Below are 12,435 nucleotides of genomic sequence, written 5' to 3' on the forward strand. Positions count from 1 at the left end.
TTTATAGACATAGGCCTACTATTGTTTATTTCATAAAGACAACGTTGCACTTATTCAAACAAGATATTTTACCGTTACAAGACAACGATGTTCATCTGCTTGCGCTCTATGACTCTGACTGATGCGCTGAAACGTAGGCTAAGTCGCCGCTGTTCTCCACCTGCACCTTTACATCGGACCATTTCTTTTTTAATTCGTTCACAGTGCGATGTTCAAACCCCACTGCGTTAACCGCGTCAGCTAAAGTCTCCCTTTTTTTTTTTTTTTTTACAAACTTGCAAATAACAGTTTTTCTCCGGTCTACCGGTGAGGAGCACCTTCAAATCACATTCTGTTAAGTTTCTCTTGCTTGCTTTTTCGTTTGGTTTTGCCAAAGTGGAGTCATTACCATATTAATACGGGGGAGGAGGCAGGGAGGGGTTTTGCGCTCGTGCATGTGCACTCAATTTCACGTTAATTCAGATGTACAAAGAGAAATGCGTGGAATTCCGCGTACGCAGTGTTTCATACATCTGATTTTTTTACTGCGTACGCACATTTACAGCTTTGTCCGTACGCTATGTTTTAGTAATAATTCAACGCAAGTCTTTGTACATGAGGCCCCAGCTCTGCCGTGTGGCGGCGTACGCTTAAAGATCTGATAGAGTTCACATAGAGTGTTTGCTATGCTGCCCCTTCATGAATGTTTCGTTGCTTGTGGTGGGCTGTTTTCCCCTTTAGGAGTTTTATGCTAGGCGATTTCAGTAAAGCGGTAGCCAGTTCATTGTTTTTTCAGCCAACTTTGAGGTTGACAACGGGACAGAGGACATCAGGGCCGCCGCAGTCGTGGCCGAGTGGTTAAGGCGATGGACTAGAAATCCATTGGGGTCTCCCCGAGCAGGTTTGAATCCTGCCGATTACGCTCTTCGCCGGTGCTGAGGAGAAGTGGCTGGGCCCTTTTCTTCCGTGTCCCTAGCACGGATTTGTGTGCCCTCTCTCCACAGTAATAAAAAGCGCCGCTAGTCCTTTTTTTTTTTCAATTCGGACGGCCGGCACCACCAGATGTGAGCCAGTGGGGCGCCGTGATCGTATAGTGGAGAGTACTCTGCGTTGTGGCCGCAGCGAATCCGGGACACGGCAGGCTTTTTGTTCACTGAGCTCCTTTCTCCCACCTCCATTTTTCGTACGGGTGCGGTGCCAGTTAAACTATACCAACAACGCAGGCAGCAGAGGCTGGCTTTCAGGGTCAACAAAGAAGGATCGAAGCGCACGAGTCACTGATAGGGCCAAAAGAGCTAAAAGCCATCTTTGTTTGAGCCCGTCCAGAGTTTTTCTCGCGTCATGGACGAGAGAGCGCTGTCTTTCCATGCTGGCTTAAGAAATTTGAAGCTGCGAAGCTGGAAGCGCAAAGGCTGCAAACACAGACCATGACGAGGCGCGCTTTGTTCCACTGCACGCTGGCGGGTGGCCAGATTGACTCTGCTCTTGACACTCTAGTGTAGCTCTGCTGTGAGCAGAGCCCCCAAAAATACAGGTCACTCGCAAAGGTTCCCCTCCACGGAAATCTTTAGTAAAAAGCGAAAGATTTATGCGCTGATGACGAGAAACTCGAGATGTGTCTCTATGCCCTTGGACCTTTGCGCTCACTGTGGTAAACCACTACGCTCACCAAGGGTAATCTAGGGTGCCGACACCTCACAACATGATTTTCGTCACCCCCCTCACTCCAAATGGGAGAAGTAAAAGTTATGAAAGTCCCTTCCCTCACCCAGTATTCACAAACCAGATCAAGGTAATGTCATCTCTTTTTTCATGCCCCCGTATTAGAGGCCAAAAAAAATATTAAATGAAATAAAGCGGTCCAAATAATGACCCACTGTAATGTGTAGCATTCAAGATATTGAGAGACTTTAGCTCGTGGCTGGTCAATCTGGTATTTCATGGAGTAGGGGCTCGTTTTGGCAAGTTGGGTGCAGTCGCGTGTGCTGGGAGCGAAGAACAGCAAGCGCAACTCTTTGTTAGTATGGTGGACAGTATCTCCCCCTGTCACGTGGAAGACCGGGGTTAGATTCCCCAACGAGGAGACCTAGCTCTCTGCTGCTGTCGAACGACTCATCCAAAAGCTTTTGGTGCAGACAGAGGTCACAGAAGGAGTTCTGCTTCGAGGTCAACCGCAGCCGAAAACAACGCGTTGGCCGGGAATCGAACCCAGGTCAACTGCTTAGAAGGCAGCTATGCTCCCCACAATACCACCAACGCAGGCGCTCAGTGCAAGATTTAAGTGGTCAGAAAAGAATGCTCGAATCCGGGTCATGGCAGCCCTTTGTCGTTGAGCGACGGGGACGTCCAGCTTCTTTTTGCCAACTCACCCTTCAGTTGGATTTTGCGCCTGAAGCTCGGCGGCATCCTGTGCTGCCCGCCTCGAGACAAGGGAGCAGGCGGTCCATATGCACGGCGTAGTCGTGGCCGAGAGGTTAAGGCGATGGACTCGAAATCCATTGGGGTCTCCCCGCGCAGGTTCGAACCCTGCCGACTACGGTCGGGCATTCCCCCTTTTACCTTTAGCTTTTTGCGACGGTGGTTGGGCCTTCCAAGGCCTTTGGCCTTCGCTCTCTCTGACGTAATTGCGTGCGGCCTTTGTCCCGTAGCTCCTGTGGCAAGTGAGCTTCTGCCGGGCGGCTTGTGGAGAAAGTGTTCTTATATAAAAAGTAAGAAGCGCGCAAAAAACAAGAGCCTGGCTAGCTCAGTCGGTAGAGCATTAGACTTTTTTTTACTCTGAGGGTCCAGGGTTCAAGTCCTTGTTCCGGTGAAGGGCCATCTTCTTGTTGTCGCCCTCAGCTTGCAGTCGTGCCGGTCCAGCTCTGCCGTGAGGCGGCGTACGCTTAAAGATGTGACAGAGTTCACATAGAGTGTTTGCTATGCTGCCCCTTCATGAATTTTTCGTTGCTTGTGGTGGGCTGTTTATGCGCTGATGACGAGAAACTTGATATGTGTCTCTATGCCCTTGGACCTGTGCGCTCACTGTGGTAAACCACTACGCTCACCAAGGGTAATCTAGGCTGCCAACACCTGCCAACATGATTTTCGTCACCCCCCTCACTCCAAATGGGAGAAGTAAAAGTTACGAAAGTCCCTTCCCTCACCCAGTATTCACAAACCCGATCAAGGTAATGTCATCTCTTTTTTCATGCCCCCGTATTAGAGGCCAAAAAAAAATATTAAATGAAATAAATCGGTCCAAATAATGACCCTCTGTAATGTGTAGCATTCAAGATGTTGAGAGAGTTTAGCTCGTGGCGGGTCAATCTGGTATTTCATGGAGTAGGGGCTCATTTTGGCAAGTTGGGTGCAGTCGCGTGTGCTGAGAGCGAAGAACAGCAAGCGCAAATCTTCGTTAGTATAGTGGACAGTATCTCCCCCTGTCACGTGGAAGACCGGGGTTAGATTCCCCAAAGAGGAGACCTAGTTCTTTGCTGCTGTTGAACGACTCATCCAAAAGCTTTTGGTGCAGACAGAGGTCACAGAAGGAGTTCTGCTTCGAGGTCAACCGCAGCCAAAAACTGTGCGTTGGCCGGGAATCGAACCCGGGTCAACTTCTTGGAAGGCAGCTATGCTCACCACAATACCACCAACGCAGGCGCTCGGTGTCAGATTTAAGCGGTCAGATAAGAATGCTCGAATCCGGGTCATGGCAGCCCTTTGTCGTTGAGCGACGGGGACGTCCAGCTTCTTTTTGCCAACTCACCCTTCAGTTGGATTTTGCGCCTGAAGCTCGGCGGCATCCTGTGCTGCCCGCCTCGAGACGAGAGCAGGCGGTCCACATGCAGGCGTAGTCGTGGCCGAGAGGTTAAGGCGATGGACTTGAAATCCATTGGGGTCTCCCCGCGCAGGTTCGAACCCTGCCGACTACGGTCGGGCATTCCCCCTTTTGCCTTTAGCTTTTTGCGACGGTGGTTTGGCCTTCGCTCTCTCTGACGTAATTGCGTGCGGCCTTTGTCCCGTAGCTCCTGTGGCAAGTGAGCTTCTGCTGGGCGGCTTGTGGAGAAAGTATTCTTATATAAAAAGTAAGAGGCGCACAAAACACAAGAGCCTGGATAGCTCAGTTGGTAGAGCATCAGACTTTTAATCTGAGGATCCAGGGTTCAAGTCCCTGTTCGGGCGAAGGGCCATCTTCTTGTTGTCGCCCTCAGCTTGCAGTCGTGCCGGTCCAGGGGCCTCATGTATCAACGCTGCGTACGCACAAAAACTTTGCGTACGCCAGATTTCACGCTCACGTTTGGATTTACTAACGATGAAATGAACGTGAGAATGTGCGTTGATCCACGCCAACTCCATGTCTGGCGTACGTGTATTTTTTTGTGCGTGTGTTTGTTTTATGTCCCTTGGCGACTCCTAGAGGCAATTATTTAAAATTGCACACTACAAAGTATCGCACCAACACATGTGGAAAACATTGCTATTAATTTATAATTGATAAAATGGGTTAATTGAGACAATATTTTTCTACCAGTTATGTGATTTAGAACATATAAAAGCATTTGCAAATGTATACATCCCTTAGTCTATGGCAATGGCAGTGTTGGCCTTATTGGAGGACATTGTCAATGGCCAAATCCGAAGGGAACGCGTTTTTAGGGATCTCAGTGATTTTCTGGCCCACGATGATGACTGGCTTATAAAATGTTTCAGATTTCCAAGAGCTATCCTCTTGGAGCTCTGTGCTGAGTTGGGTCCAAATTTGGAGACAGCGAGGAGCCACGCATTACCCGTTCCCTTACAGGTGCTGATAACGCTTGGTTCCAAAGGGAACTGGCAGACCGCTCGGGGTTAAGCCAGTCGTCTTTGAGCCCTGCAATGCCAGCTGTATGGGACGGGATCATCCGCATGTCTAGCAGGTATATAAGATTTCCATACCATGCAGTTGACCAGCCAAACAAAGCGCAATTTGCAGCGATCACCGGTTATCCTAATGTAAGCGCAAGCGATCGACTGCACGGACATTGCTATAAAGGCGCCATCTGAAGAACAATTTGGATACGTGAATCGGAAACAGCTAAGTTTTACTTTATTTTATTTTATTGAGCGTAACTATTTAACTGCATATCAGGAGACCGCGGTTATCCATTAAAGACGTGGCTGTTAACCCCCCTCAACAACCCACAAACTGACCAAGAGCGCAGATACAATGATGCCCATTCTCGCACTTGTAGAGCGGGCGATTGGGCAGCTGAAATGCCGGTGGCACCAGAGCCGTGCACAGACCTTTTGAGGGGCATATGCTGAAACTGAAAAAAAGGGCACCCCCCCCCCCTTATATATATATATCTTATTTAAACTAATTCAAACAACACTGCGATCCACTGGGATGTCCCTCTCAATGGCTATATAGGCTATATAATATGATGAAATGTTAATAAATTACATCATGTAATTTACAAGCATCAGCAAATTCAGCAGATAACCATAAAATCTAAATAGAAATTTCTTATAAAATATTTTACCTAGCTGACAAGGATCACTCGGTTGCTTTGTGTCAAACTAAATCACATTATGTCAACATCACACCGTGTGGTGAGGCATTATATGAACCTTTATAGACATAGGCCTACTATTGTTTATTTCATAAAGACAACGTTGCACTTATTCAAACAAGATATTTTACCGTTACAAGACAACGATGTTCATCTGCTTGCGCTCTATGACTCTGACTGATGCGCTGAAACGTAGGCTAAGTCGCCGCTGTTCTCCACCTGCACCTTTACATCGGACCATTTCTTTTTTAATTCGTTCACAGTGCGATGTTCAAACCCCACTGCGTTAACCGCGTCAGCTAAAGTCTCCCTTTTTTTTTTTTTTTTTACAAACTTGCAAATAACAGTTTTTCTCCGGTCTACCGGTGAGGAGCACCTTCAAATCACATTCTGTTAAGTTTCTCTTGCTTGCTTTTTCGTTTGGTTTTGCCAAAGTGGAGTCATTACCATATTAATACGGGGGAGGAGGCAGGGAGGGGTTTTGCGCTCGTGCATGTGCACTCAATTTCACGTTAATTCAGATGTACAAAGAGAAATGCGTGGAATTCCGCGTACGCAGTGTTTCATACATCTGATTTTTTTACTGCGTACGCACATTTACAGCTTTGTCCGTACGCTATGTTTTAGTAATAATTCAACGCAAGTCTTTGTACATGAGGCCCCAGCTCTGCCGTGTGGCGGCGTACGCTTAAAGATCTGATAGAGTTCACATAGAGTGTTTGCTATGCTGCCCCTTCATGAATGTTTCGTTGCTTGTGGTGGGCTGTTTTCCCCTTTAGGAGTTTTATGCTAGGCGATTTCAGTAAAGCGGTAGCCAGTTCATTGTTTTTTCAGCCAACTTTGAGGTTGACAACGGGACAGAGGACATCAGGGCCGCCGCAGTCGTGGCCGAGTGGTTAAGGCGATGGACTAGAAATCCATTGGGGTCTCCCCGAGCAGGTTTGAATCCTGCCGATTACGCTCTTCGCCGGTGCTGAGGAGAAGTGGCTGGGCCCTTTTCTTCCGTGTCCCTAGCACGGATTTGTGTGCCCTCTCTCCACAGTAATAAAAAGCGCCGCTAGTCCTTTTTTTTTTTCAATTCGGACGGCCGGCACCACCAGATGTGAGCCAGTGGGGCGCCGTGATCGTATAGTGGAGAGTACTCTGCGTTGTGGCCGCAGCGAATCCGGGACACGGCAGGCTTTTTGTTCACTGAGCTCCTTTCTCCCACCTCCATTTTTCGTACGGGTGCGGTGCCAGTTAAATTATACCAACAACGCAGGCAGCAGAGGCTGGCTTTCAGGGTCAACAAAGAAGGATCGAAGCGCACGAGTCACTGATAGGGCCAAAAGAGCTAAAAGCCATCTTTGTTTGAGCCCGTCCAGAGTTTTTCTCGCGTCATGGACGAGAGAGCGCTGTCTTTCCATGCTGGCTTAAGAAATTTGAAGCTGCGAAGCTGGAAGCGCAAAGGCTGCAAACACAGACCATGACGAGGCGCGCTTTGTTCCACTGCACGCTGGCGGGTGGCCAGATTGACTCTGCTCTTGACACTCTAGTGTAGCTCTGCTGTGAGCAGAGCCCCCAAAAATACAGGTCACTCGCAAAGGTTCCCCTCCACGGAAATCTTTAGTAAAAAGCGAAAGATTTATGCGCTGATGACGAGAAACTCGAGATGTGTCTCTATGCCCTTGGACCTTTGCGCTCACTGTGGTAAACCACTACGCTCACCAAGGGTAATCTAGGGTGCCGACACCTCACAACATGATTTTCGTCACCCCCCTCACTCCAAATGGGAGAAGTAAAAGTTATGAAAGTCCCTTCCCTCACCCAGTATTCACAAACCAGATCAAGGTAATGTCATCTCTTTTTTCATGCCCCCGTATTAGAGGCCAAAAAAAATATTAAATGAAATAAAGCGGTCCAAATAATGACCCACTGTAATGTGTAGCATTCAAGATATTGAGAGACTTTAGCTCGTGGCTGGTCAATCTGGTATTTCATGGAGTAGGGGCTCGTTTTGGCAAGTTGGGTGCAGTCGCGTGTGCTGGGAGCGAAGAACAGCAAGCGCAACTCTTTGTTAGTATGGTGGACAGTATCTCCCCCTGTCACGTGGAAGACCGGGGTTAGATTCCCCAACGAGGAGACCTAGCTCTCTGCTGCTGTCGAACGACTCATCCAAAAGCTTTTGGTGCAGACAGAGGTCACAGAAGGAGTTCTGCTTCGAGGTCAACCGCAGCCGAAAACAACGCGTTGGCCGGGAATCGAACCCAGGTCAACTGCTTAGAAGGCAGCTATGCTCCCCACAATAACACCAACGCAGGCGCTCAGTGCAAGATTTAAGTGGTCAGAAAAGAATGCTCGAATCCGGGTCATGGCAGCCCTTTGTCGTTGAGCGACGGGGACGTCCAGCTTCTTTTTGCCAACTCACCCTTCAGTTGGATTTTGCGCCTGAAGCTCGGCGGCATCCTGTGCTGCCCGCCTCGAGACAAGGGAGCAGGCGGTCCATATGCACGGCGTAGTCGTGGCCGAGAGGTTAAGGCGATGGACTCGAAATCCATTGGGGTCTCCCCGCGCAGGTTCGAACCCTGCCGACTACGGTTGGGCATTCCCCCTTTTACCTTTAGCTTTTTGCGACGGTGGTTGGGCCTTCCAAGGCCTTTGGCCTTCGCTCTCTCTGACGTAATTGCGTGCGGCCTTTGTCCCGTAGCTCCTGTGGCAAGTGAGCTTCTGCCGGGCGGCTTGTGGAGAAAGTGTTCTTATATAAAAAGTAAGAAGCGCGCAAAAAACAAGAGCCTGGCTAGCTCAGTCGGTAGAGCATTAGACTTTTTTTTACTCTGAGGGTCCAGGGTTCAAGTCCTTGTTCCGGTGAAGGGCCATCTTCTTGTTGTCGCCCTCAGCTTGCAGTCGTGCCGGTCCAGCTCTGCCGTGAGGCGGCGTACGCTTAAAGATGTGACAGAGTTCACATAGAGTGTTTGCTATGCTGCCCCTTCATGAATTTTTCGTTGCTTGTGGTGGGCTGTTTATGCGCTGATGACGAGAAACTTGATATGTGTCTCTATGCCCTTGGACCTGTGCGCTCACTGTGGTATACCACTACGCTCACCAAGGGTAATCTAGGCTGCCAACACCTGCCAACATGATTTTCATCACCCCCCTCACTCTAAATGGGAGAAGTAAAAGTTACGAAAGTCCCTTCCCTCACCCAGTATTCACAAACCCGATCAAGGTAATGTCATCTCTTTTTTCATGCCCCCGTATTAGAGGCCAAAAAAAATATTAAATGAAATAAATCGGTCCAAATAATGACCCTCTGTAATGTGTAGCATTCAAGATGTTGAGAGAGTTTAGCTCGTGGCGGGTCAATCTGGTATTTCATGGAGTAGGGGCTCATTTTGGCAAGTTGGGTGCAGTCGCGTGTGCTGAGAGCGAAGAACAGCAAGCGCAAATCTTCGTTAGTATTGTGGACAGTATCTCCCCCTGTCACGTGGAAGACCGGGGTTAGATTCCCCAAAGAGGAGACCTAGTTCTTTGCTGCTGTTGAACGACTCATCCAAAAGCTTTTGGTGCAGACAGAGGTCACAGAAGGAGTTCTGCTTCGAGGTCAACCGCAGCCAAAAACTGTGCGTTGGCCGGGAATCGAACCCGGGTCAACTTCTTGGAAGGCAGCTATGCTCACCACAATACCACCAACGCAGGCGCTCGGTGTCAGATTTAAGCGGTCGGATAAGAATGCTCGAATCCGGGTCATGGCAGCCCTTTGTCGTTGAGCGACGGGGACGTCCAGCTTCTTTTTGCCAACTCACCCTTCAGTTGGATTTTGCGCCTGAAGCTCGGCGGCATCCTGTGCTGCCCGCCTCGAGACGAGAGCAGGCGGTCCACATGCAGGCGTAGTCGTGGCCGAGAGGTTAAGGCGATGGACTTGAAATCCATTGGGGTCTACCCGCGCAGGTTCGAACCCTGCCGACTACGGTCGGGCATTCCCCCTTTTGCCTTTAGCTTTTTGCGACGGTGGTTTGGCCTTCGCTCTCTCTGACGTAATTGCGTGCGGCCTTTGTCCCGTAGCTCCTGTGGCAAGTGAGCTTCTGCTGGGCGGCTTGTGGAGAAAGTATTCTTATATAAAAAGTAAGAGGCGCACAAAACACAAGAGCCTGGATAGCTCAGTCGGTAGAGCATCAGACTTTTAATCTGAGGATCCAGGGTTCAAGTCCCTGTTCGGGCGAAGGGCCATCTTCTTGTTGTCGCCCTCAGCTTGCAGTCGTGCCGGTCCAGGGGACTCATGTATCAACGCTGCGTACGCACAAAAACTTTGCGTACGCCAGATTTCACGCTCACGTTTGGATTTACTAACGATGAAATGAACGTGAGAATGTGCGTTGATCCACGCCAACTCCATGTCTGGCGTACGTGTATTTTTTTGTGCGTGTGTTTGTATGTCCCTTGGCGACTCCTAGAGGCAATTATTTAAAATTGCACACTACAAAGTATCGCACCAACACATGTGGAAAACATTGCTATTAATTTATAATTGATAAAATGGGTTAATTGAGACAATATTTTTCTACCAGTTATGTGATTTAGAACATATAAAAGCATTTGCAAATGTATACATCCCTTAGTCTATGGCAATGGCAGTGTTGGCCTTATTGGAGGACATTGTCAATGGCCAAATCCGAAGGGAACGCGTTTTTAGGGATCTCAGTGATTTTCTGGCCCACGATGATGACTGGCTTATAAAATGTTTCAGATTTCCAAGAGCTATCCTCTTGGAGCTCTGTGCTGAGTTGGGTCCAAATTTGGAGACAGCGAGGAGCCACGCATTACCCGTTCCCTTACAGGTGCTGATAACGCTTGGTTCCAAAGGGAACTGGCAGACCGCTCGGGGTTAAGCCAGTCGTCTTTGAGCCCTGCAATGCCAGCTGTATGGGACGGGATCATCCGCATGTCTAGCAGGTATATAAGATTTCCATACCATGCAGTTGACCAGCCAAACAAAGCGCAATTTGCAGCGATCACCGGTTATCCTAATGTAAGCGCAAGCGATCGACTGCACGGACATTGCTATAAAGGCGCCATCTGAAGAACAATTTGGATACGTGAATCGGAAACAGCTAAGTTTTACTTTATTTTATTTTATTGAGCGTAACTATTTAACTGCATATCAGGAGACCGCGGTTATCCATTAAAGACGTGGCTGTTAACCCCCCTCAACAACCCACAAACTGACCAAGAGCGCAGATACAATGATGCCCATTCTCGCACTTGTAGAGCGGGCGATTGGGCAGCTGAAATGCCGGTGGCACCAGAGCCGTGCACAGACCTTTTGAGGGGCATATGCTGAAACTGAAAAAAAGGGCACCCCCCCCCCCCCCCTTATATATATATATCTTATTTAAACTAATTCAAACAACACTGCGATCCACTGGGATGTCCCTCTCAATGGCTATATAGGCTATATAATATGATGAAATGTTACATCATGTAATTTACAAGCATCAGCAAATTCAGCAGATAACCATAAAATCTAAATAGAAATTTCTTATAAAATATTTTACCTAGCTGACAAGGATCACTCGGTTGCTTTGTGTCAAACTAAATCACATTATGTCAACATCACACCGTGTGGTGAGGCATTATATGAACCTTTATAGACATAGGCCTACTATTGTTTATTTCATAAAGACAACGTTGCACTTATTCAAACAAGATATTTTACCGTTACAAGACAACGATGTTCATCTGCTTGCGCTCTATGACTCTGACTGATGCGCTGAAACGTAGGCTAAGTCGCCGCTGTTCTCCACCTGCACCTTTACATCGGACCATTTCTTTTTTAATTCGTTCACAGTGCGATGTTCAAACCCCACTGCGTTAACCGCGTCAGCTAAAGTCTCCCTTTTTTTTTTTTTTTTTACAAACTTGCAAATAACAGTTTTTCTCCGGTCTACCGGTGAGGAGCACCTTCAAATCACATTCTGTTAAGTTTCTCTTGCTTGCTTTTTCGTTTGGTTTTGCCAAAGTGGAGTCATTACCATATTAATACGGGGGAGGAGGCAGGGAGGGGTTTTGCGCTCGTGCATGTGCACTCAATTTCACGTTAATTCAGATGTACAAAGAGAAATGCATGGAATTCCGCGTACGCAGTGTTTCATACATCTGATTTTTTTACTGCGTACGCACATTTACAGCTTTGTCCGTACGCTATGTTTTAGTAATAATTCAACGCAAGTCTTTGTACATGAGGCCCCAGCTCTGCCGTGTGGCGGCGTACGCTTAAAGATCTGATAGAGTTCACATAGAGTGTTTGCTATGCTGCCCCTTCATGAATGTTTCGTTGCTTGTGGTGGGCTGTTTTCCCCTTTAGGAGTTTTATGCTAGGCGATTTCAGTAAAGCGGTAGCCAGTTCATTGTTTTTTCAGCCAACTTTGAGGTTGACAACGGGACAGAGGACATCAGGGCCGCCGCAGTCGTGGCCGAGTGGTTAAGGCGATGGACTAGAAATCCATTGGGGTCTCCCCGAGCAGGTTTGAATCCTGCCGATTACGCTCTTCGCCGGTGCTGAGGAGAAGTGGCTGGGCCCTTTTCTTCCGTGTCCCTAGCACGGATTTGTGTGCCCTCTCTCCACAGTAATAAAAAGCGCCGCTAGTCCTTTTTTTTTTTCAATTCGGACGGCCGGCACCACCAGATGTGAGCCAGTGGTGCGCCGTGATCGTATAGTGGTTAGTACTCTGCGTTGTGGCCGCAGCAACCCCGGTTCGAATCCGGGTCACGGCAGGCTTTTTGTTCACTGAGCTCCTTTCTGCCACCTCCATTTTTCGTACGGGTGCGGTGCCAGCTAAACTATACCAACAACGCAGGCAGCAGAGGCTGGCTTTCGGGGTCAACAAAGAAGGCTCGAAGTGCACGAGTCACTGATGGGGCCAAAAGAGCTGAAGCCATCTTTGTTTGA

The 12,435-nt window shown here is 48.4% G+C and overlaps 10 non-coding genes across 10 annotated transcripts; 7 read left to right on the top strand and 3 right to left on the bottom strand.

The window, feature by feature from the left end:
* Positions 1-1,479: 1,479 nt before the first annotated feature.
* Positions 1,480-1,594, bottom strand: LOC141313501 (U5 spliceosomal RNA). Its single transcript, XR_012349573.1, has one exon. It is a non-coding gene; the product is annotated as a U5 spliceosomal RNA (small nuclear RNA).
* A 572-nt stretch (positions 1,595-2,166) lies between these two features.
* trnar-ucu (transfer RNA arginine (anticodon UCU)) lies at positions 2,167-2,238 on the bottom strand. The gene has a single exon. It is a non-coding gene; the product is annotated as a tRNA-Arg (tRNA).
* Positions 2,239-2,435: 197 nt separating this feature from the next.
* trnas-cga (transfer RNA serine (anticodon CGA)) lies at positions 2,436-2,517 on the top strand. The gene has a single exon. It is a non-coding gene; the product is annotated as a tRNA-Ser (tRNA).
* Positions 2,518-3,808: 1,291 nt separating this feature from the next.
* trnas-uga (transfer RNA serine (anticodon UGA)) lies at positions 3,809-3,890 on the top strand. Its single transcript has one exon. It is a non-coding gene; the product is annotated as a tRNA-Ser (tRNA).
* A 177-nt stretch (positions 3,891-4,067) lies between these two features.
* trnak-uuu (transfer RNA lysine (anticodon UUU)) lies at positions 4,068-4,140 on the top strand. Its single transcript has one exon. It is a non-coding gene; the product is annotated as a tRNA-Lys (tRNA).
* A 2,908-nt stretch (positions 4,141-7,048) lies between these two features.
* Positions 7,049-7,163, bottom strand: LOC141313502 (U5 spliceosomal RNA). Its single transcript, XR_012349574.1, has one exon. It is a non-coding gene; the product is annotated as a U5 spliceosomal RNA (small nuclear RNA).
* An 841-nt stretch (positions 7,164-8,004) lies between these two features.
* Positions 8,005-8,086, top strand: trnas-cga (transfer RNA serine (anticodon CGA)). The gene has a single exon. It is a non-coding gene; the product is annotated as a tRNA-Ser (tRNA).
* A 1,290-nt stretch (positions 8,087-9,376) lies between these two features.
* On the top strand, positions 9,377-9,458 carry trnas-uga (transfer RNA serine (anticodon UGA)). The gene has a single exon. It is a non-coding gene; the product is annotated as a tRNA-Ser (tRNA).
* A 177-nt stretch (positions 9,459-9,635) lies between these two features.
* trnak-uuu (transfer RNA lysine (anticodon UUU)) lies at positions 9,636-9,708 on the top strand. Its single transcript has one exon. It is a non-coding gene; the product is annotated as a tRNA-Lys (tRNA).
* Positions 9,709-12,188: 2,480 nt separating this feature from the next.
* Positions 12,189-12,260, top strand: trnah-gug (transfer RNA histidin (anticodon GUG)). Its single transcript has one exon. It is a non-coding gene; the product is annotated as a tRNA-His (tRNA).
* Positions 12,261-12,435: the final 175 nt, after the last annotated feature.

The sequence above is a fragment of the Garra rufa genome, unplaced genomic scaffold (genome assembly GCF_049309525.1).
Source record: "Garra rufa unplaced genomic scaffold, GarRuf1.0 hap1_unplaced_007, whole genome shotgun sequence".
Classification (NCBI taxonomy): domain Eukaryota; kingdom Metazoa; phylum Chordata; class Actinopteri; order Cypriniformes; family Cyprinidae; genus Garra; species Garra rufa.